This window comes from Eurosta solidaginis, chromosome 4 (assembly GCF_040869045.1).
Source record: "Eurosta solidaginis isolate ZX-2024a chromosome 4, ASM4086904v1, whole genome shotgun sequence".
In the NCBI taxonomy this organism is placed as follows: domain Eukaryota; kingdom Metazoa; phylum Arthropoda; class Insecta; order Diptera; family Tephritidae; genus Eurosta; species Eurosta solidaginis.
The window spans coordinates 53,435,137-53,457,677 of record NC_090322.1 but is presented as its reverse complement, the minus strand read 5'-3'; the positions used below and the strand labels follow the sequence as shown (position 1 = coordinate 53,457,677).

Here is a 22,541-nt window from a genome sequence, read left to right as displayed (position 1 = left end):
TGAATATTAATAAATAGTCATAAAATAAAAAAATGGGCACACGTCACTCTGATACAGCTTCGATATGGATGCTGTAATAGGTTAAACTCTTACTTAACCAGAATCAACCACGACACACCCAATGTATGTCACGATGTTATAGGATATTGATGACAATTTGTGAGTAATCGCACTTATTGGATGGGCGAAGTACAAATAAGTAGAACTCTGTGACGACATAAAATAAAAGTGAACTACATACACACAATTTCAAATATACCCTTAAAACTTAGAGGTAGACGGTCCGTACCCTCCTTTTAAATTGGTTAAAGCATATATCCGAGTGAAGCTTTATTTTTGGAAATAGGACATTTTGTAGCTTTTAATTGCAAACAATTTTACTTTCGACATATTTTGAAAAATTTCCTTTACCTTTCTAGAGATATATTAACAAATTTTACACCGTTTAGAGAGGAAAATATCTTCTTCTCAATAACAAGTGTTGTTTCGGTACAAGTACGAGTACATCTCGGAATTTTTTTTCACGAGCAAAAGCTGTCATTTCTTTTCTAAACCAATTTAATTTACTAGTGCAACAAAATAAAAACTTACATGCGCTTGCGCTGCCATCTGGCGAATGTTAGCAACTGCCGGTAATGCAGTGTTAGTTCTAATCAAATATTCACAATAGTGCCATAGTACAAATAGAGATCTTTGTGCGCTCACAATCGTTTATTTTCAAAAAATTATTTTAATGAAATATAGATATGTTAGTTCCGTAGGTAAAGACCTTCAATTTTAATATATTTTAATTACGTTTATTTACAAGAACGGATAATACATTAATAAATCGAATTACAATATTACAAATATATATTTTATTATACTCAAATTATACTACGCGCGCCGGCAGAGACAAGTGGACTGGTTTACTCGCAAAAGGTGTTTGTTTATAATAACAATCCCACGCTACAGTTTATGGGTGTTGCCACAGTACATATAATGTGCCAATACCCAACATTCCCTTCTGTTAGAGAAACCGTTGTGGTCGTCTACGCATTCTTTGAGAGCTTCGAAGCGCTGGACGTTGTTCATCTTCTACCTGAGGTGCAGCGATATGTTGTTGCTGGGGCGAAGCAACATTGTGCAAAGGCTCAATGTCTTCACTAACTTCTGGATCTTGTGCTTCAGTGAATCGTTTACGAAGTTGATTTACGTGCGAACGAATCAAACCCCTACGCCGTGATGATTGCAGTAGGACATTGTAAACTACCTTGCCAACTCTTTCTATTACTTCGCCTGGTGACCAGTATTGCTTTTTACTGCGATACGTCTTTACAAATACTTTCTCGCCTTTTTCGAATATTCGTGATAACGCGCCATGCTTTCTGTTATATGCGCTTTCCATCATGGTGTTTTTATTTCGTGATAATTGTTTGTGATTTTTGAGGAGATCGAGGGGTGTCGATAACTTTCTTCCAATAAAATGTTCTGCGGGCGACTTCCCGTCAGGTGTATTGCCATAGGTTAAAGTGATCATCTGTGTTGTATTCATCGTACGCTTTGTTCAAAGCTGTCTTTATAGTGTCCACGAAGCGTTCCGCTTGTCCGTTCGATTGCGGATGATATGCTGGACTGAAGATTTTGCTAATACCTCTCCCCTCACAATATTGTTTGAAAATAGCGGGAAAATTTTAGAATAGCACCCCCCGGAGTTCGGGGTAAAACTTGTATCAAATGAAAGAGGGAGTTGTCCCGATCACAAATATATATATTTTAAAGTGCGCAAACTTATAATTTAAAAGTTATTTGTTGTTTAAGTTTGCAAACTTAGCAAATTTCTATAGCACTTTAAATTACAATTTACATATCTTTCAAAACCTTAATCCACATACATATCTATATAAATTGGCAACGATAAACTTAAAACGCATTTTTGTATATTTCACATTTCATTTTTGCATTGTTTTTACTTATTATAAATGTTTTTATTAAATCAATCGCGCTTTTGTAGCAACATGCACATTTATATGAGCCGTTTATTTTGAAAGTGGCATAAGTCATTTCCAACTCATGGTCTTAAATGCATTGTTATTTTTGAACGAATGCATATATAGATGGTTCTACAATTATAAAATAATAATAAGAATTGCATCTTTTGGATATTGGACTCTAACAAACTGGAGGCGAGGAGAGATACAAACAAATTATCACTGAACCTAAACGACATGAAATGACTTATGCCACTTTCAAAATAAACGGCTCATATATATATATATATATATATATATATATATATATATATATATATATATATATTTTATTGATGACATTACAAAGCTGTGCTGCCACATAAACAAAAAAAAAAACAAAAATAAATATTACCTTACCACCTTTCAGATAATAAAGAAAAAGGAAAATATATATTTTTACTACTCATTTTGAAAAGTTGAAACACCTTTCTGCATAGGCGGCCTTCGGCCTTCTAAGCAAAATTACTGTGCATGGCGCAGCCGGTGTTGGATCGGCTAACATAACAATAAACATAAGAGTTATAAGGTAATATCAGCTCGTTCACGAATGCAAAAAAGAGCTTTTTCAAATTTTTGGTAAATAAAGACTAGAAAAGTTAAAGATATATATACATCAGATGAAAGGTATTTTTATAAGTTATTTTTCGATTCTGCACTTGTTCCGTTTTATAGATGTGGCAGCACAGATTTGTAATGTCATAAAATATATATACGTATACACATATAAAAGTTGTATAGAAATTTGCAAACTTTAACAACAAATAAGTTTTAAATTATAAGTTTGCGCAATTTAAAATATATATAATTGTGATCGGGAGAACTCCCTCTTTCATTTGATACAAAGTTAAACCCCGAACTCGGGGGGTGCCAAAATAGCGCTAGTGAACTGTGTACCATTATCAGAAACTAATGTTTTTGGTTGTCCATATCGACTTACAAATTCGTGCAAGTGCTTGAGAATTTCTTTTGATGAAATTGTTGTTGATTGTGCCACTTCCGGCCATTTAGAGTATGCGTCGACTATGATGAAGTAATACTTTCCACGTACTGGTCCTGCAATGTCGACATGTACTCGCTCTAATGGTGTTTCGGCTATTGGCCACGAGCTTAGTGTTGCTTTTGTTGACGATTTTGATACGCCAGCGCAGTTTTGACAATTTCTGACAAAATTTTCGATATGTTCATCAATTTTGTGGCCAGTAAACGTATCATCGGCCTAAACACCCGCGCTGTTAGTTCTGCTTACTCCAAGCTGGAAAAAGAAGCGGTAAAGATGGGTTTGATGGTGAATGAGGACAAAACGAAGTACCTGCTGTCATCGAGCAAAGAGTCAGCGCATATGCGCCTTGGCAACCACGCTACTGTTGGCAGCCATAATTTCGAAATAGTAAAAGACTTCGTTTATTTGGGAACCAGCATCAACATTAGCAACAACATCAGCACTGAAATCCAGCGAAGAATCAATCTTGCCAATAAATGCTACTTTGGACTAGGTAGGCAATTGAAAAGTAAAGTCCTCTCTCGGCGAACGAAAATCATACTCTACAAGTCACTTATCGTACCCGTCCTGCTATATGGGGCAGAAGCATGGACCATGACAACAGCAGATGAAGCGGCTTTGGGAGTGTTCGAGAGAAAAGTTCTTCGAAAGATTTATGGACCTCTACGCGTTGGCGATGGCGAGTACCGAAGAAGATTTAATGATGAGCTGTACGAGCTATACGCAGACATCAACATAGTCCAGCGAATTAAAACGCAGCGGCTGCGCTGGCTAGGCCATGTTATGCGAATGAAAGATGATGCTCCGGCCAAGAAAGTGTTTCTATCGGAACCCGCCTATGGAAGCAGAGGTAGAGGGCGGCCCCCACTCCGTTGGAAGGACCAGGTGGAAAACGATTTAAACTCCCTTGGTGTGACCAATTGGCGCCGGTTGGCGGAGCGAAGGAGCGACTGGCGCGCCTTGTTGGACGGCCATAACCGTTTAGACGGTTAAGCGCCAATTAAGTAAGTAAGTAAGTAAACGTACGAACGTGCAAGGGATTTCATACGTCTACTTCCTTGATGTCCTTTATGAAGTTGTTTCAGGATACGTTGTTGAAATTTAAACGGGATTACGAGTCTGTCTAGGTACATGACGCAATCATTTATGCTGCTTAATGATTCTTTACGATTGTAAAATATTTGTAGCTCAACTGGCATGTCTTTTACTAAAGTAGGCCAGCCTTGTTGTACGTATTCGTCGACTTTTTTTAACATTTTGACGGATTTTGTTTCAGCTCGAATCATGCTAAGAGTTACTGGAAGTGTTTTGATGTTTTCTTGTAATACCGTTGAAATTTCGTTTTCGACTGATATTTGCGCCACTACAAATTCTTCGTCGTCCTTCTTTTGTTTGCTTATAAGGCGTGAAAGTACATCCATATTTCCAAATTCTGTTGTTTTACATACTGAATGTTGAAATTGTAGCTCATCAAAACCAATGCCTATCGTTGTAAACGATTTGCTGTATGCGTTGAAATTCCCTTTTTTGAACCGAAAATTGTAAGTAGCGGTTTGTGATCTGTTAAAAGCGTGAATTTGCGACCATAGATCATTCTATGAAATTTTGTACAAGCGTAGACTAACGTTAAGGCTTCTTTTTCGATCTGGCTATATTTTTGTTCGGTCGGCGTGAGCGTACGTGAGATGTGATACACTACTTTGTTTGCTCCGTTTGCCATTTTATGTAAAATTTGCGCACCTATTCCGATTTTAGATGCATCAGCTGCTACAACTATTGGCAATAAAGGATCGTAATAAGTAAGCAATAAGTTTGACTGTAGAATTGTTTTGAACTCGACAAAAGCTGTTTGACAATTGCTGTTCCAATTTCATTTAGCGTCATTTTTGAGTAGCTCAACCAATGGATGGCGTAGTTGGCTCAAACGAGGGATGAATTTCCCATAATAGTTTACTGCTCCTAAAAATGATCGTAGCTCCGAAACATTTTTAGGTTGTGGCATGTTTCGAATAGCTTAAATTTATGCTGGATCAGGATGAATTCCATTACTGTCTATGACATGACCAAGGTATTTGATGGTTGTTTGAAAAATTTCACATTTTGACCAATTTATTCGAAGGTTATGCTTTTGGAAGCGTTGCATGACTCGTATAACTTAATCGTAGTTTTTCCGTAACGTAGACGTTGCAATGATGACGTTGTCTAAATAAGCTATGACTCCCTCAAGTACGGATATAACAGTTTCAATAGCTTTTTGAAATGCTCCCGGCGCTGAAGTTACCCCTGGTGGAAGACGGTTGAATTGAAATAAGCCTTTGTGCGTGTTGATAGTCAACATCTTCTTTGATACGTCGTCCACCTCGAACTGTAGATATGCGTCAGATCAATTTTACTGAAAAATTTGCATTGCGACATTTTTGCAAACATTTCATCGGCGTGTGGTAACGGATATAGATTTGGCTCCATGCAATCGTTCAAACCTGTGGAATAATGATTTATATGAATTATTTCAGGCTTGGCTGATCCATTTATTTTGGTGCAAATGAAAGAATTCAATTCACCATTCTGCCCAACGTTTCGCTGACAAATTTCAGCATCATCAGGGGCAACTTACAATATTAAACAATTATATTAGAGCTTAAAACTAGTACCATCAGTACCACTTCTTGTGGTAGTCTTGTCTAATAATCTGCAAAAATGCGAATTTGTTTATTAGATTTACGTACAACAACTATCGGTGCTGCCCATTCTGAGTGTGTGATTGGCGTGATGATGTCAGCTTCGGTTTAACTCTTGTTCTACTGCTGATAGTGCAGCATACGGAACTGGACGTTTTGGCTTGAATACTGCGATTGAGTTTTCTCTAACTTCCAACTTTACCTTGAATTTTGTGCAATGACCCGTAGATTTATGTAGTACCATTGGAAACTGCTTACTAATGGCTATGAAAAGTTCGTCTTTATTACTTTTACAAACTTCATGCGTATTTGATGCCGATTCCGAACATGTTTAAGTTTTGAAGGTTTGATACGAAAATATTACTTGTGTGTGAGACGTCTTTGTGTTGTATGTATCGCTGACGTAAATTCACCTATGATGGGAATCTGTTGTTTCGATGCACACGATGCAATACGGCTGGATTTTTGTAATTTGGGCCTGCCAAGCTTTTCCCAATTTGCTTTCGATATTATTGTGATATCGGCTGCTGTGTCAAATTGTAATTTCAGTTTAATTGACATTATTTTAACTGTAATATGTTTTCGTTGGGGCATATGATTGTGTATGCAATTTACGCTCGCTGTCGTTGCTATTACTTTAGTACTGGCACGAGAATTTTTATTTTGTGTCTGTGAACGAGAAGTACCTGAATCCCGAATGTTTGATCCACGCTGGGTATTACTGTTTGGTTGCGAGTTGCAGCATATACAGTACCCATCCTTGTGGCCAATTTTGCCACAATCTTTGCACCTGTGTTTTGCGTAGGTGCAATTTTTGACGAAATGCAACTCTCCGCACTGCCAGCATGGGCGCCTCGGTTTTGACTGTTGCCTATTTGCAATGCGCGGATATGTTGTTGTTTTTGCCCTGTTTTCAGTCTGGTTCTTTTTTTACGTTGACACTGCGTTTACTGTGCTAGGATTGTTGTTCTCGACTAGTTGTACGTCTTTTTTCAGCTCTTGAAAACGCTGAGCTTCTTTTACCATCTGCTCGAGAGAAATAGCAGGATTGGAATCTATTATAGGTAGTAACTTACTGCGTATATCTGCTTTTGTAGGTGATCGTAGCTCGATTATAAATATGAGGCTTTTCAATTCTACGTTGCTGATTTTCCTATGTATAAAGTTTTCAGATAGCTTGTTGACGCGACTAGAGTACGTCACAAAATCTTCGCTGTCATCCATCGTGTTCTGTAAACACTTGTAGCGCATGCTAAACAGCGATTCATGCCTGTCAAATAATGATGTAAGTTTCTTTACCGTGTCACTAAAGCTTAGTTCTTTCGGTTTTCTGGGTAAGATAAAATCTGCATAACGTTCGTATACGGGTAGACTCAGTTTACGTAGGAGTATACTCGTCTTTTGAGCGTCCGATAACGATTGCGCAACCGTGGTGAATTGTCCCTCCTAGCGGCTATACCAACTCGTGAAAATTTTGTTCGAGTCTGGATCGTATCTATCTCCTGAATGCTCTTTCCTATGACCTCCATAAAGGTTTCTTTTTGACCAGCTGGTGTGGACTGTTGTGATGTCCTCGACAGATTTTCTTGAGCTTGGATGATTCTAGTTAGCTTATCGATACTCTCCTGCTGCCTTTGAGCTACTTCTTGTTGCTGAAGAAGAATTTTTGAGACCACTTGCCCAAGTGCCGTCATGATGACATGCGTTTTTAATTTGCGTATGTCTTTAAATTGAGTTCAAAAACCGAAAATATATTGTACGCAACTGTTAATTTAGCGCGTTATAAAAACATATATAAGTATTCTTAAACGGTTTAATTTATCATGTCACACAAACAAGAACATTTTTTTTTTCGCAGACAAAAAAAACGTACCTGTTGAGTTTTTAGTCAAATGTGCATGTATAATGCCGAACTGCACTGAAAATATCTGACTGCACTGAAATTTGGCAACATTGCACAATTTGCCTTTTATGTATGCATGTCTTTGATGGAGCGCTAGGGCTTCGCTTAATTGTATGTTGTTTCGCGTGAAAACGTTAGTTCCTCGTCGCCACTGTCACGAATTACAATATTACAAATATATATTTTATTAAACTCAAATTAGACTACGGGCGCCGGCAGAGACAAGTAGACTGGTTTACTCGCCAAAGGTGTTTTTTATAATGACAATCCCTCGCTACAGTTTATGGGTGTTGCCACAGTGCATATAATGTGAAAATACCCAACAAGCTAAACAAAAGCACGACGACCAATAATGTCCAAAGCCCGCTAATAGCACGAATCTCCAAGCTTTATTTATTTACACAAATTGCTATCCTCGGATCAGCTCCATGCAGCTGGACGGCTCCATATTCTCCTGCTCCGGTGAGGTACTGAACCCAGCTCCGCTTCTAGGATGTGGTTTTGCTAAATTTGCTAAATTTGCAGCAACGAATCTATAGTCATACTCATGTCAGTCTTCGGGGAAATAGCCCCTGCCCCGTCTTCTCTATTTCCGGCACTAGCAATCGAGTAGACCAAAGTAACAGACTTGTTGTTGTAACGATAAGGAAGGAAACCAAACTCTTAGTCCCTTTCACCTTGTGAACCGTTTGACAGTACAGAATGTATATGCTTGCAACGAATTCTGGGAAATTTCTGATAATTACACACCTTCTGCTAACGTTCGCATCGCTGAACTGTCGAATAAATAACTCCAATATTCAGTTGTGCAAAATGGTCTTTATTAGACAACTTTGGGAGTATTACTTCACAATTACAATTATACTTCACTTAACAACGTGTATAAATGCAACTTATTACTGATTTCCCAGCTTGCGCTGCTTTTATACTCTCGGTTACTTCGTTCTCCTTCACTTCTCCTGAGGTCTAGACGTTTCACGAACATGCCTTCTAGAAAAGTTGTATCTCATGCCTGGTTATTTACCTACATACATATATATCTGTAGTTTATGTTTTTCTTCCAGCCATATGCGTTTGTATGTGTGAGTAACAACTTCGGATTTTAGCTGCCGGCTACATATATGTATGTGAAATAATCTCTCTGATTCAAGCTGCTGGTTATGTGTATGGAATATTCTTCGTTGCCTTGTACATATGTAAGTGTGGCTACTTGCTTTAATGTGTACATTTACATGTACATAGGTGTGGCTGCTTGTTGTTTTTGTTGTTGTGATTATTTACTAACAGCATATTGATGCTAACCTGTCACCTGCTGTCCAAGAGGCTATCGTTACTTCCTGAAAATGTATTTTAGATAATTTTCTAATTCAATGCATTATATTTATATTGCTGGTGAAAGCGCAAAGTAGCCTTTAATTTTTCGTGCTGGGTATATCAACATTCAAGTTGATATTTTAAAAATCTTTTATTTTGGTTTGAAGTATAAAAATTTATTAATCAAAAATTTTCATTTTGATATCACAAAAGTACAAAATACAAAGTTAATGATTTAACAACAAATAATAAACACTATATTTACTCCCCCTCACAATTTTCTAATTTTTTAGGAGCGAAAAAGTTTTCTTTGTATTTGTTAAAATATCTTTAAGTGGATAAGCTTCAGGCCAACGTGAAAATCTATCAATAAATGTTAAAATATAACAATTTTCATTCGAAACTGGAAGAGGTCCAACAATATCCATATGAATATGTTTAAAACGACCTGATGGTATTTGAATTTTTGGAATAGGAGATTTAGTATGTCTTGAAATTTTGGAGTTTTGACAATTGATACAAGATGAAGTCCAATCGTTAATTTCTTTACGCATGTTAGGCCAATAATATTTATTTTGAATTAATTTTCTAGTTGTTCTTATACTGGGATGAGATAATGAGTGAATTTTGTCAAATATAATTCTTCTCATAGAATGTGGAACATAAGGTCGAAAGGGTTGTAGAGAAATATCACACCATATGTTTAAATTAATAACTGGAATATGAATTTATTTTAAATTATTTTTAGAATTTTGATCAGAAATGGTTTTTTGTAAAAATGTATCAGTTTGTTGTTCTTTATATAGTTTCTAAATTTATATCTTGAGTTGAAATTGCATTTATTTCTGGAATACGGAAAAAGTGTCGGCAACTATGTTGTCTTTTCCACGTATATATTGAATATCATTTGTAAATTGAGCAATATATTCAAGATGACGTAGTTGACGAGGAGATCTATCTACTTTATGAATTAAAGGTTTATGATCAGTATAAATTGTAAAAGTCCAGTTGCCAAATGCTCACGATCAAATGTTGAATATTTAGTTTCTGTTGTAGTTAGTTTTCTTAAAAAATAAGGTAAGGGTTCTAGTATATTATTGCTAGTTTGTCGAAGAACTGCTCCAATAGGAACATTTGATGCATCTACGGCTAATGATAAGGTACCATTTTTGTGGAAATGTGTAGGTAAAGTATTTTTAGCAAAATTTTTTTTAACATTTTCGAAAGCTGTTGTGGTTTCATTTGTTCAATTTAATTGTTTGAGTTTGTTTTTAATTGCACATGTTTACATTTCATGCAGAGGACTAAGTTCTGTTGCTAACATTTTAATATATCTGTGATAGTAATTTATCATACCTAAAACTTTTGTAATTTATTTATAGAAATTGGTTTTTCAAAATTTTTTATGATTTCAATTCTATCTAAAGATGGTTTAATACCTTCGCCTGAAATTTCGTAACTTAAAAAATTTAATTTATTTACATCGAGAGTACATTTTGATGGTTTGATATTTAAATTATATTCTTCAAGTCTTTTGAAAATTAATTTTAAATGATTTATATGTTGATCTTCATTATCACTGGCAATAAGAATGTCATCAGTGTATGTAAATACAAAATCGAAATCAGAAAATACTTCATTAATAAAGCGTTGGAAAATTTGAGCACTGTTTCGTAAACCGAAAGGCGTTCTTACGAATTCAAACATTCCAAAAGGGGTAGTTATTGCAGTTTTATGAATGTCTTCTTCTGCCATGGGAATTTGGTGGTAAGCACGCACAAGATCAATTTTGGAAAAAAATTGTTTGTTTTTTAAATCAATTGTTAAATCGTTGATATGTGGTAAAGGATTCCGATCTGGTGTAGTAATAAAATTAAGTCTTCGATAGTCTCCGCAAGGTCTCCAATCATTTGGTTCTTTTTTAGGAACGAGATTAAGTGGAGATGCAATAGGAGAATTTGAGGGTCTGCATATACCGCTTTTAAATAAAAAATCAAATTCAGCTTTAGCAATTTTAAGTTTGATTGGATCAAGACGTCTGGGTTTCGAAAATGGTAAAATACCTTTTGTTTCTATTCTGTGAACCGTATGTTAACTTTTTTAGTATAATCTGGTTCACAGGTAATAGACGGAAATTCATTAAGTAATTTTGAAAAATTATTTTCGACAATAGGAATTTTGAGTGAGAAAATATCAGAAAATCCAAAAGATCCAGCAACTTTAATTTTTGTAGTAGAATCCATTATTTCTTTATTTTTAATATTGACAATAATTCAGAATTTTTCTAAAAGGTTTGCTCCTAAAATTGGTGTATCAATGTTCGCAATAATGAATGGAAATTGAAAATCCCATCTTAAACCTAAATCAATTTTAAGTAGTTTTGTACCAAAAGTTTCAATTGAAGAACCGTTTGCTGCCGTCAAAGTAAGATCCGAATTTCTTTTATAAATTTAAAATTTAGAAAAAGGAATAACTGATACAACTGCGTCGGTATCAATAAGAAAATTAAGTTTATTGAATTTATCAAATATGAATAGTAGTTCCATTATCCGTTACCGTCATAATGGATTTTTTTAGTTTAAATTTTGTTCGGAATTTGAATTATGATTTTGATTAAAGATACATGGGGGTATACATTTAAGAGCGTTATTCTTAAATTTTTTGTGATACCAACAAATATTTGTTTGTGAATTAAAATTACGATTGTTTGAAAAATTTCTGGATCTTGAAAAATTTCGAGATATAGATCTATTTCTATCTTTGGATCTTGAACGGATTTGTAATTGATTAATATCATTAGAAATTTTATTTAAATTTTGATAAATCGTAGTTAATTCAGTTAAATTTTTAACGCATTGTTCTAAAATATTATTATTTATACTCGAAACTATAGGAGATTTGAAAGAATGAGGTTTGTTGATTAAATCAAAAAGTTTGTCAGCTAAAATAATTATTTCATCTTTTTTTTGATTGTTGCTAGAAGTTAAATGGATTTGTATTTCTTGTGGCAATTTACGAATCCATAATTTGAAAAGTAATTCTTGACTTACAAAAAAAAAAAAAAAAAAATTATATTACAATGGAGTCAGTACCTATAAGTGATTTCATAAATCTGAATAATTCAGATGGTGAACGATCACCAAGTTCAGTTTTTGAAAATAATTGTTCTAATCGTTTCTCTTCACTAAGAGAAAATCTTTCACATACAATTTTTTGATTGTATCATATTTATTGAAAAGAGGAGGGGGGTTAATAACGTCTAAAATTTTTGATATAGTATCTCGTCGAAGAGTAACTAAAACATTTTGAAATTTTAAATTATCATCATTGATATTGTTAATTTCAAATTGTCCTTCAACAAGTAAAAACCAGGCATCGGGAGATTCTTGACAAAATTGTGGTAATTTAATAGATTTAGTAGAAGAAACATTTGTAAAGTTATCTTGTGTTGAAGTATCTTGTGTTATATTAGAGATGTTGTTTTGTGTTGTATTGATGTTAGAATTTTGAGTTGTATTGTGAGTTATTGTGTTGTTTGTGAATTTGTAAAATTACGAGTTCGTATTGGTGAACGTAGAACAATATGAAAACAAATTTAAATGAAAAATTTGAAAATTAGAAAATATTTAAGAATTTTTTGGAAAGGGGGTTAACAATTTAAAGTAAATATTTATTTTTATATAAAAAAAATAAGTAATTTTAAACAATTTATATAAAATTGTTAAACTTTACTTTATGTTTTTATTTGTTATTGCTGTTCTTTTCTTTAATGGACATTGATGTTATGGTAAAAAGGTCGAAAAAAATCTGTTGTTGATGCTATAAAGTTGTTATAATTGATGGTTGAAATTCTGTTGTATTGTCGCTACATTATGTTGATATATTTTAAATTTCTTGTAGTTGAATATTTGTTTTTGCATTTCAAAATTTTCGAATAAGGCGTAAATATCGATGATAATATAGTTTGCTTAATTCACTCGAAAAATTTAGCACAATGTATAATGTATGTGCACGATATATAATGTATATTCATTTAAAGTAATTTCCACGATACAGTTTATTTTAACTCAAAATGTTTATTTTAAAATTGAGTCGTTAAAATTTGTCGTGGTACACAAATTATCGCAGCACAGGAATATTAATTTAAAATACGATGTTGCAGTTTAAAAGTCAATCAAATAACCACAAAAAAAAAATTGCAACATAAGCAAAAAAAATTTAAGTCACTCAAGTTTCAATTCTCAAGTCTATATTTTTGAATATATGTATATTTAATACGCTGATAAAAAGGTCACCAAAACTTTTATATATTTTATATGTTTTTTGTAAGTTTGAAAATGTAGGATCGTAGGATAAAATTACATTAGTCTCGCCACTTTTCTAGTTTGTTACAACACTGTTCAAGCAATTCATCTTTTCGCAGATTTTAATTTCTTCGTATTTATTTTTCTTTTGTTTTAAATATGCAAACTACCATTTAGGTTTGTAGGATTGCCAATATATCAACATTCAGGTTGATATTTTAAAAATCTTTTATTTTGGTTTGAAGTATAAAAATTTATTAATCAAAAATTTTCATTTTGATATCACCAAAATTTTCATTTACAAAAACTAATTCGATAGCATAATATTTAAAATTCAAAGTATAAAATACAAAGTTAATAATTTAACAACAAATAATAAACACTATACTGGGTACATACAAAATGTATGTCCTGTTTGCAATGTGTCCCCACATGACACCAACCATCTCTTCAACTGTATTGAGGAATCAATGCCTCTAACACCCCTCTTATTATGCTCCACCTCTGTTGAAACAGCAAGTTTCCTGGGACTCCCGTTAGAAGACATCGATTACAATTTGTGATTGGTAGCACCTATTGGATGGGGCGAAGCACTGCTACAACAACATCATTATATAGTTATTCTTAAACCAGATAGTTTTCGAATTGGTATCCAACTACGTTCTCCAATCACTATCCAACATTTCAGAAATTTTGTAAAATTTATAGTTCTCGAGTTGATCTCCAACGTCATTAGCATTTTCAAATTATTATCCAACCTTTGAGAGATTTTTGAGATATGTACAGTTCTCAAATGAATATTCATCAGGTTTCTCCAGTTGATGTCCTACATTGAATATCGAGTTGAGGTAAAGTTAAAAAAATCTTCAAGGTGGTACTACCAAAGCCAACAGCTATTTATGGAGATGGGATTGTACTGGGTATTTACCTTTTTATGGGTAAATACCAGGAAAATACCCCAAATATTCCTTTTTTTGGATATTTTAAAATCATTTGAATCGAGGCTGCTTGGAATTACAATTCAGCAATTAAATTTATACGTCATTTGAAATTAAAATATTTTCGTTTTGATTTTAAATAAACAACCCAGCAAACACTCGGAGTCAACAATTAGTCTGAAAGAAGTCCAAACTTTGGATCGTTTGCACTCGTTATGAACTCATTCAGGAGCCTGAAGTGAACGATATATGAATTCTAGCATGCTCATATTCTGCCTCTCCTTCCGATATCATATATGAGCCTTATTGGCCTCATATACTGCTAATTTTGAGTTGTTTAATGACACTACTTCAGGGATTTTATTTATTTATTTATTTATTAGTCTACAAACTTAGCAATTAATCAGACTAAATATAATTACCGATTACAGAAGCGTACATAGTGAGCAAAATTATATTATAAAATGTGTATGTATATACATATATTATTAAATCAGTTGTAGGTATGGACGTGATTTCGAGCGGCTGATGTATATTTAACACACAATAAGTAGGGCTGCGATGTGGGGGAGTTTGGAAAGGACGTGATTCCAAGCCACCCACCCAAATCATTACGTATTTTTTATTTATTATTCTACAAATTGACAAATCTTATGCTTATCAATCTAAATACAAAAGAATTAAAAAAAAAAAAACAATAAAATATCAGATTTAGTTTAACATGTTAATTTTGAAACAGTTATGAGTACAAGTATCTATATTATTGCAGTGATTAAGTGATTATTGAAATCTTTGCACAGACAACGAAGAGGTTTATGCATTTGAAAATTCGATATACATGTAATTAAATATAGCGGTTGGAAATACCCAGAGGGCCTAAAAGGTAAAACACAACCTCGCCAAGCAGAAATGTACTGTTTATCATCCATCTTAATAGTTTTACCATGAATAAAAAGCCAATCATCTCCCTATGGCTCTTTAGTGTAGCTGTAAAAGTTTTAACCGGCTGCAGTAGGGCGGTAGATTCCTTGATGGATCCCAGGGCAAATGATTTAAAGCAAAAATTGCTTTTGGACCGATTTAAATTTTTCGCTGTGAATCTGATAACGCGGGTTCCACATAATGGAAGCATATTCCAATACAGGTCTTACTAGCGATAAAAAAATAGTTTTAGTGAAATAGGGGTCATTGAATTCCTTTGACCATCTTTTTACGAAAGCCAAAGTCGCTCTAGCCCTATTCACACACGATTCGATAGGTAATCTAAAGTCCAGTTTAGGGTCCATTATAACGCCAAGATCAGTAAAGTTTGGACTTGCTTAATGATATAATCACCTATCAAGTACTGATGGGATTTAAAATATTTCCTCGTAAAACACATAAACTTGCACTTCGGTAAGTTTAGTGACATGATGTTGTTGTTGTTGTTGTTGTAGCAGTGCTTCGCCCCACCTAACAGCCGCGACCGATCACAGATTGTCATCAATATCCTCTAACGGGAGTCCAAGGAAACTTGCTGTTTCAACAGGGGTGGACCATAAGGAAAAGGGTGTTAGAGGCGTTGGTTTCACATTACAATTAAAGAGATGGTTGGTGTCATGTGGGGACACATTGCAGGCGGGGCATACATTTTGTATGTCGGGGTTGATTCTGGATAGGTAAGAGTTTAACCTGTTACAGTATCCAGAACGAAGTTCAGCCAGAGTGACTCGCGTTTCCCTGGGGAGTATGCGTTCCTCTTCCGCGAGTTTTGGATACTTTTCTTTGAGTACTGGATTCACCGGGCAATTCCCGGCATAAAGGTCCGACGCCTGTTTGTGGAGTTCACCAAGGACCTGCTTGTGTTTTTTCGCTTCATACGGCTGGGTCCTCAGGTGCCGTATTTCCTCAAAATGTTACGGAGATGACTCCTTAAGCACCTAGGCGGTGCTGGCTCATCAATCAGATGACTGTTGGGATGCCCAGGTTTCTGGGTATTTAACAGGAACTGTTTGGTCAGCATCTCGTTTCTCTCCCTGATGGGGAGTATTCTCGCCTCATTATGCAGATGGTGTTCTGGGGACATAAGAAGACAGCCCAATTCAATTCTGAGAGCAGTATTTTGGCAGGCCTGTAGCTTCTTCCAGTGGGTAATTTTTAGGCTTGGCGACCATATAGGTGACGCGTAGCACGTAATCGGCTGGCTAATTGCTTTGTATGTAGTCATGAGCGTTTCTTTATCTTTTCCCCAGGTACTGCCTGCCAGCAAAGGGATTTGAGGATTTTGTTACGGCTCTGAATTCTCGGAATTGCGGCTGCGTGCTCACCAAAATGTAGATCCTGATCAAACGTCACACCCAAGATTTTGGGGTGTAGGACAGTCGGTAGCGTAGTGCCATCGACGTGGATGTTCAAAATGGTCGACATTTGGGTCGTCCATGTTGTAAATAAGGTCGCGGAAGATTTAGTCGGTGATAATGCCAGGTTTCGCGAGGCGAAAAAACTGGAGAGATCAGGGAGGTAGCCGTTTATTTTATTGCATAGCTCATCGATCTGTGGGCCTGGGCCTGTGGCCATTACTGTGCAGTGATCATCGTAGGAAACGATTGTGACTCCTTCCGGTGGTGAAGGTAGCTTAGATATGTAGAAATTAAACAAAAGTGGGGATAGGACACCACCCTGTGGCACCCCTTGTTTAATTCTTCTTGGTTTCGATGTTTCGTTTCTAAATTGCACCGATGCCTGCCGACCACCCAGATAATTTGCGGTCCACCTTTTAAGACATGGGGGAAGGGTAGCGCTACGAGTACTGTTCTATGGTGGGGGTATTGATTCAAACCGCAATTTATCTGGGTGCTAATGACATTTAGCGCGGAGGTAGTGCTATAGAGTTTTCTGAAGCCATGCTGATGAGAGGCTAGCTGCAAATTTGCTTGGAAATAAGGGAACAAAATGGCTTCGAGCGTCTTTGCCACTGGCGATAGGATAGATATCGGACGATACGACTCTCCTATGTTAGCTGGTTTACCAGGCTTTAGTAGCGGGACCACCTTGGGCATTTTCCATTTCTCGGGTATGATAAAGGTGGAAAGAGACAGGTTGAAGACCTGCGCTAAATATTTGAAACCCTCTTTCCCTAGGCTTTTAAGCATCGGCGTGGCTATGCCGTCTGGGCCCACTGCTTTGGATGGTTTAGCGCGACCAATGGCGTCGTCAACCTCTTTAGCGGTGATGGTGATTGGTGACGCGCTGAATTTGTGTTTATGTGAGTGTCTGTTGGCCCTCCGTCTATCTTTGTCGACCGTAGAATGCATTATATATTGTCGACAGAAAGCGCTCGCGCATTTTTTCGCATCCGACAGCACTTTGTCGCCAAAGGCGATGGAAACTTTGTCTTTGTGCTTAGTCGGATTCGATAGGGACTTTACGGTGGACCAAAGTTTACCCACACCGGTAGAGAGGTTACAACCTCTTAGGTGCCCCTCCCATTTCGCCCGCTTGTGTTCATCCACAAGCAATCTGATGCGTTGGTTTATATCCCTTATTTGGGGGTCGCCTGGATCAAGCTGCCTTATAAGCTCACGTTCTCTCGCTAAGTTTGCGGCCTCTGCCGGGAAGTGGGGCCGGATTTGGGGAATTCTCCCAGCGGGAATGAAACGTGCGGAGGCGGATTCAATGACCTTGCGGAAGGCACGCTCCCCTTGGCGGGCATCAGTCGGGATAGGGAGGGCAGCAAAGAGGTTGTCTGTAAAAGATTTATATTCTTCCCACTTTCCTTTTTTAAAGTTTATGAAAGTGTGTTTTTCGGTGACGATGAAGTCGGCGGTACGCTCGAGCGAAATAAGTATAGGCAGGTGGTCGGATGCCAATGTTACCATCGGCTGCCAGTTGACGCAGTTTACGAGTTCTGCGCTCACAATTGAGATATCCTGCGAACTGTGACAGCTTCCTACCATACGTGTGGGGGCGTCTCCGTTTATTGTGCAGAACGTCGTTTCTTTTATTTGATCCGCCAACATCTCACCCCTACTGTCCGCCCGCGAGTTTGAATGCCATAGATCGTGATGGGCATTGAAGTCGCCTAAGATAATGCGATTGTTGGCAGTGAATAAGGCTCTGATATTAGAGCGGTATCCACTGGGGCAACAGGTGGCAGGGGGGATGTAGATGTTGATGATTTCTAGGTTTTTATCGCCTGACCGGACAGATAGGCTTTGACGTTCTAAGACATTGTCCCTGCGGTCGATGCCAGGATCAAATATATAATATTGCACAGAGTGGTGTATTATAAACGCGAGGCCGCCTCCATTTCCGATCTCGCGATCTTTTCTGTGGACATTATACCCAGAGCAGGTCTGCAATGCAGATCGTGCTGTGAGTTTAGTCTCTTGAATCGCAGCAATGCGGATGTTGTGCCGCTTCATGAAATCGGCTATCTCCGTAATCTTCCCAGTTAGTCCATTACAGTTTAACTGCAGAATTCTGAAGTGCATGGGGGGAGACGTCGCCACTCTGGGGGGTAAGTGACGGGTGACTACGCCTGGGTTGAGGAAGGCCAGGTCGCAATTGCTGTTGTGGCCCTGGGACTGGGCGTCCTTGGCAAGCATTGGGGTACCCGGATGATTTGGGTTTGCGACCTGGCAACATGGCGCGATGAAACGCGTCGGGGGTTGCCGTCGCGGAGACCAGAACATCTAGGAAAGTGGCACCACCCAAGGCAGGAGCTGCATTGGGCGGATGTCGCAAACATATATATTCTGTGCTGGCAAACGGTGCAAACGGAGGTAGAGACTAAGAGTCTGTTTCCCTGACCTACACGATTGCTGCCGGAAAAGAGGGGGGGGGGGGGGGGGGAGAAGACGGGGGCAGGGGCTGTTGCTCAGCATTGCTTCCGACTCTACTACGGAGATTGTAGTTATGAGTGGTAGCAGCTGTATGAGTTGTTGGCGCCGTGGGGCGCGAGCAGCAGCGGGTACTTGTTGTGGCTTGCTGAGCAGCGGGGCTTAGGCGTAGACTACGGGACGCCCTTGGGCGTGGACAGCAAGGAGCCACAAAAGATTTATAAAAGTTACGTGGACGTCGGGTTTTGGGATCAAGCCCAGAACAACCTGTCCGATGCAACCATCCCTTACACGAGACACACTGAACAGAGTATGACCGTCCTAAAAAGATTCTTTTCCGGCAGATGCAGCAAAACCATTTCTCAGGACCGGGGTCAGGAGACGGATCCGGATTGGATTCGATACCTTCCCGGAGCAAGAGAATATGGAGCAGTCCTGCTGCAAGGAGCTGCTGGGAGGATGACAATTTGTGGGAGGGACGCAACAAATTAAATGGGGTTACACTGAGATGACAGTCCTTGGTCGAGAAAAATCCCGAGTCGCTCCGTTACATAGAACCGACTGCTTTGGGAAGCGAGTGACATGACGTTCACATCACACCACTCAACTAGGTTATTCAGACCCGATTGAAGAAGTGTCCTATCTTCAGGTGAGCGAATGGGCATAACGAGTTTGACATCGTCAGCGTACATCAGCGGCATGCAGCGCTTCAAAACATTTGCGAGGTCATTAATGAAAAGCAGGAACAACACTGGACCCAGGTGACTGCCCTGGGGAGCTCCAGAAGATACAGTGATGAATTCAGACAAGCAATTGTTAAACACAACGGTTTTCTATCTTCCTTCCAAGTACGAAGAAACCCAAGAGAGAGGCCGTGATGGAAAATCCAATCGATCGAGCTTTAGTAGGAGTAAGGAATGGGAAACTTTATCAAACGCCTTACTGAAATCAGTGTAAATGACATCAAGTTCGCAGTTCGTCCCAAAGTTATTGGATACAAGGGTTGTGAACTCCAGCAAGTTAGACACAGTGGACTTACCCTTGCAAAAACCCAGTTTGTGACAGATCAAGTGCTGAAGATACTGTAAAAGCGAGTTGCTTTGTGACAATTGATTCAAATAGTTTGGAATAGCACAAAGTTTGGCTATTCCTCTATAGTTTGTGACACAAGATCTACTCCCACTTTTAAAGTGCTATTATAAATGACTACTTCCACTTCTTAGGGAATATCCCTTGCCTCAAAGAGGCATTCAATAAGCAGGTAAGGGGTTGACAAAGAAATTGAGCGCAAGTTCTTAGCACAACAGATGGTATTTCATCAGGTCCGCTGGAGTAGGAAATTTTCAAACTTTCCAGAGGCCTTAGTACCCCATCTGTATGAATATATGGGATTACTTCTGAGTTAAGCGAAGGTAACATATACTGATAATACACCAGAGGGAAGTCAGGGATAGTCGAATAATTATTTAAAAAAGTCAGCAAACATATTAGCAATATCAGAGTCATTACTAGAAATCTGATCGTTATACTTCATCACAGAAGGAAACCCTTTAATTTTTCTTTTGGAGTTGACGAAGGAGTAAAATTATTTTGGATTGGAAGAGATCCGATGCTTAATCTTCATCATATGTGACCCGGTCTATGAAAAGGATAGCATCTTATCTGTAGCCTGTTGTACTTAAGGCGCAAGATTAGAACCAGATAATTTGAAACCCTTGAAGAAATGCGTTTTTTTGTTTTTTAGATAATTAAGTTCTCTAGAGCACCAAGCAGTAGCTGGAGGTGCTGAAGAGGTTTTGGAAAAAGGCAAACATTTGAGAAATATTGCATGTAAAACGTTGGTGAAATGGATGGAGCTCGCTTCAATATCTCCGCCGTACTCAGGCCACGTTGTTTTAGAGACCTCATCGATTAATAAAGACCAATTGTACTTCCTAAACAGAAACCGGCGAGAAGACGCATTCGGATTAGTATTCCGCACCGGTAAACTGAGACAATTTGGGTATATTAAAAGTGCTGGATGATAAACATCCTCAGGCAATACCACTGGATCACATCGAGCTACAGAACAGTTCGATGTGTCGTCTGAAAATATTAAATCAAGATATTTGCCAAATATATTATGAATTCTGTTAAGTTGATAAGGACCAAGGTCAATTAAAACCTCGTAGAATACAACATTAGAAGCAGTGGGAACTAGCATTCCGTAAATAAAATTCCACGACACACAGGGCAGATTGAAGTCGCCAGCCACTAAGACAGAATCAACAGACCTTGACATAGCAAATATAAACTTTAATAGGGAAGAGTGTTTTAAGTATATAGAAATATATGACTGAGACGGAATATAAGACGCTACAAAATATTTATAAGTAGATAAGAGTTTTACTCGCACGCAGAGGATTTCAACATCAGCAGAATCATCGAAATACACTTCCTCAGCCGAGAACCTGGTATGTACGGCGATTAACACGCCCCCGCAATCTCTGTTTTGTCGGTAATTTCTAAAGATCTCATATGAGTCTGCTAATATCTCAGAGTTAAACACAGTTGGTTTCAACCACGTCTCAGTAAAACGTCATAACAGAGGTCATGACTTCGGAGAAAAACATCAACTAGTTTAGTATTTAGACCCCTTACATTCTGATAATAGACGTTGGGACCACTATGAAAGGTATCAGACAAATCTAAGACTCTGCGGAAATTTCTACGTCTTTTGCAAAAAGACAGAAGGGTTTAATGTATACATTAGTGGGCCAAAGAGAAGCATTGAAAAGTTTGTTATATTCATTTTCAATCACTCGAACTTTAAAAGAGACTGTTGTTGTTGTTGTTGTTGTAGCAATGCTCGCCCCACCTAATAGCCGCGACCGATCACAAATTGTCATCAATATCCTCTAACGGGAGTCCAAGGAAACTTGCCGTTTCAACTGGGGTGGACCATAAGGAAAGGGGTGTTAGAGGCGTTGGTTCCACATTACAATTGAAGAGATGGTTGGTGTCATGTGGGGACACATTGCAAGCGGGGCATACATTTTGTATGTCGGGGTTGATTCTGGATAGGTAAGAGTTTAACCTGTTACAGTATCCAGAACGAAGTTGAGCAAGAGTGACACGCGTTTCCCTGGGGAGTATGCGTTCCTCTTCCGCGAGTTCTGGATATTTTTCTTCAAGTACTGGATTCACCGGGCAATTCCCGACATAAAGGTCCGACGCCTGTCTATGGAGTTCACCAAGGACCTGCTTGTGTTTTTTCGCTTCATACGGCTGGGTTCTCAGGTGCCGTATTTCCTCAAAATGCTTACGGAGATGACTCCTTAGGCCCCTAGGCGGTGCTGGTTCGTCAATCAGATATCTGTTGGGATGCCCAGGTTTCTGGGTATTCAACAGAAATTGTTTGGTCAGCATCTCATTTCTCTCCCTGATGGGGAGTATTCTCGCCTCATTATGCAGATGGTGTTCTGGGGACATAAGAAGACAGCCCGTGGCGATTCTGAGAGCAGTATTTTGGCAGGCCTGTAGTTTCTTCCAGTGGGTAGTTTTTAGGCTTGGCGACCATATGGGTGACGCGT

General features: G+C 37.8%; 1 protein-coding gene across 8 annotated transcripts in view; it reads right to left on the bottom strand.

Moving 5' to 3' along the window:
* Positions 1-22,541, bottom strand: part of LOC137249764 (reticulocyte-binding protein homolog 1-like) — a 319,862-nt gene that overhangs the window by 288,679 nt on the left and 8,642 nt on the right. The gene's annotated exons all lie outside the window — the stretch shown is intronic.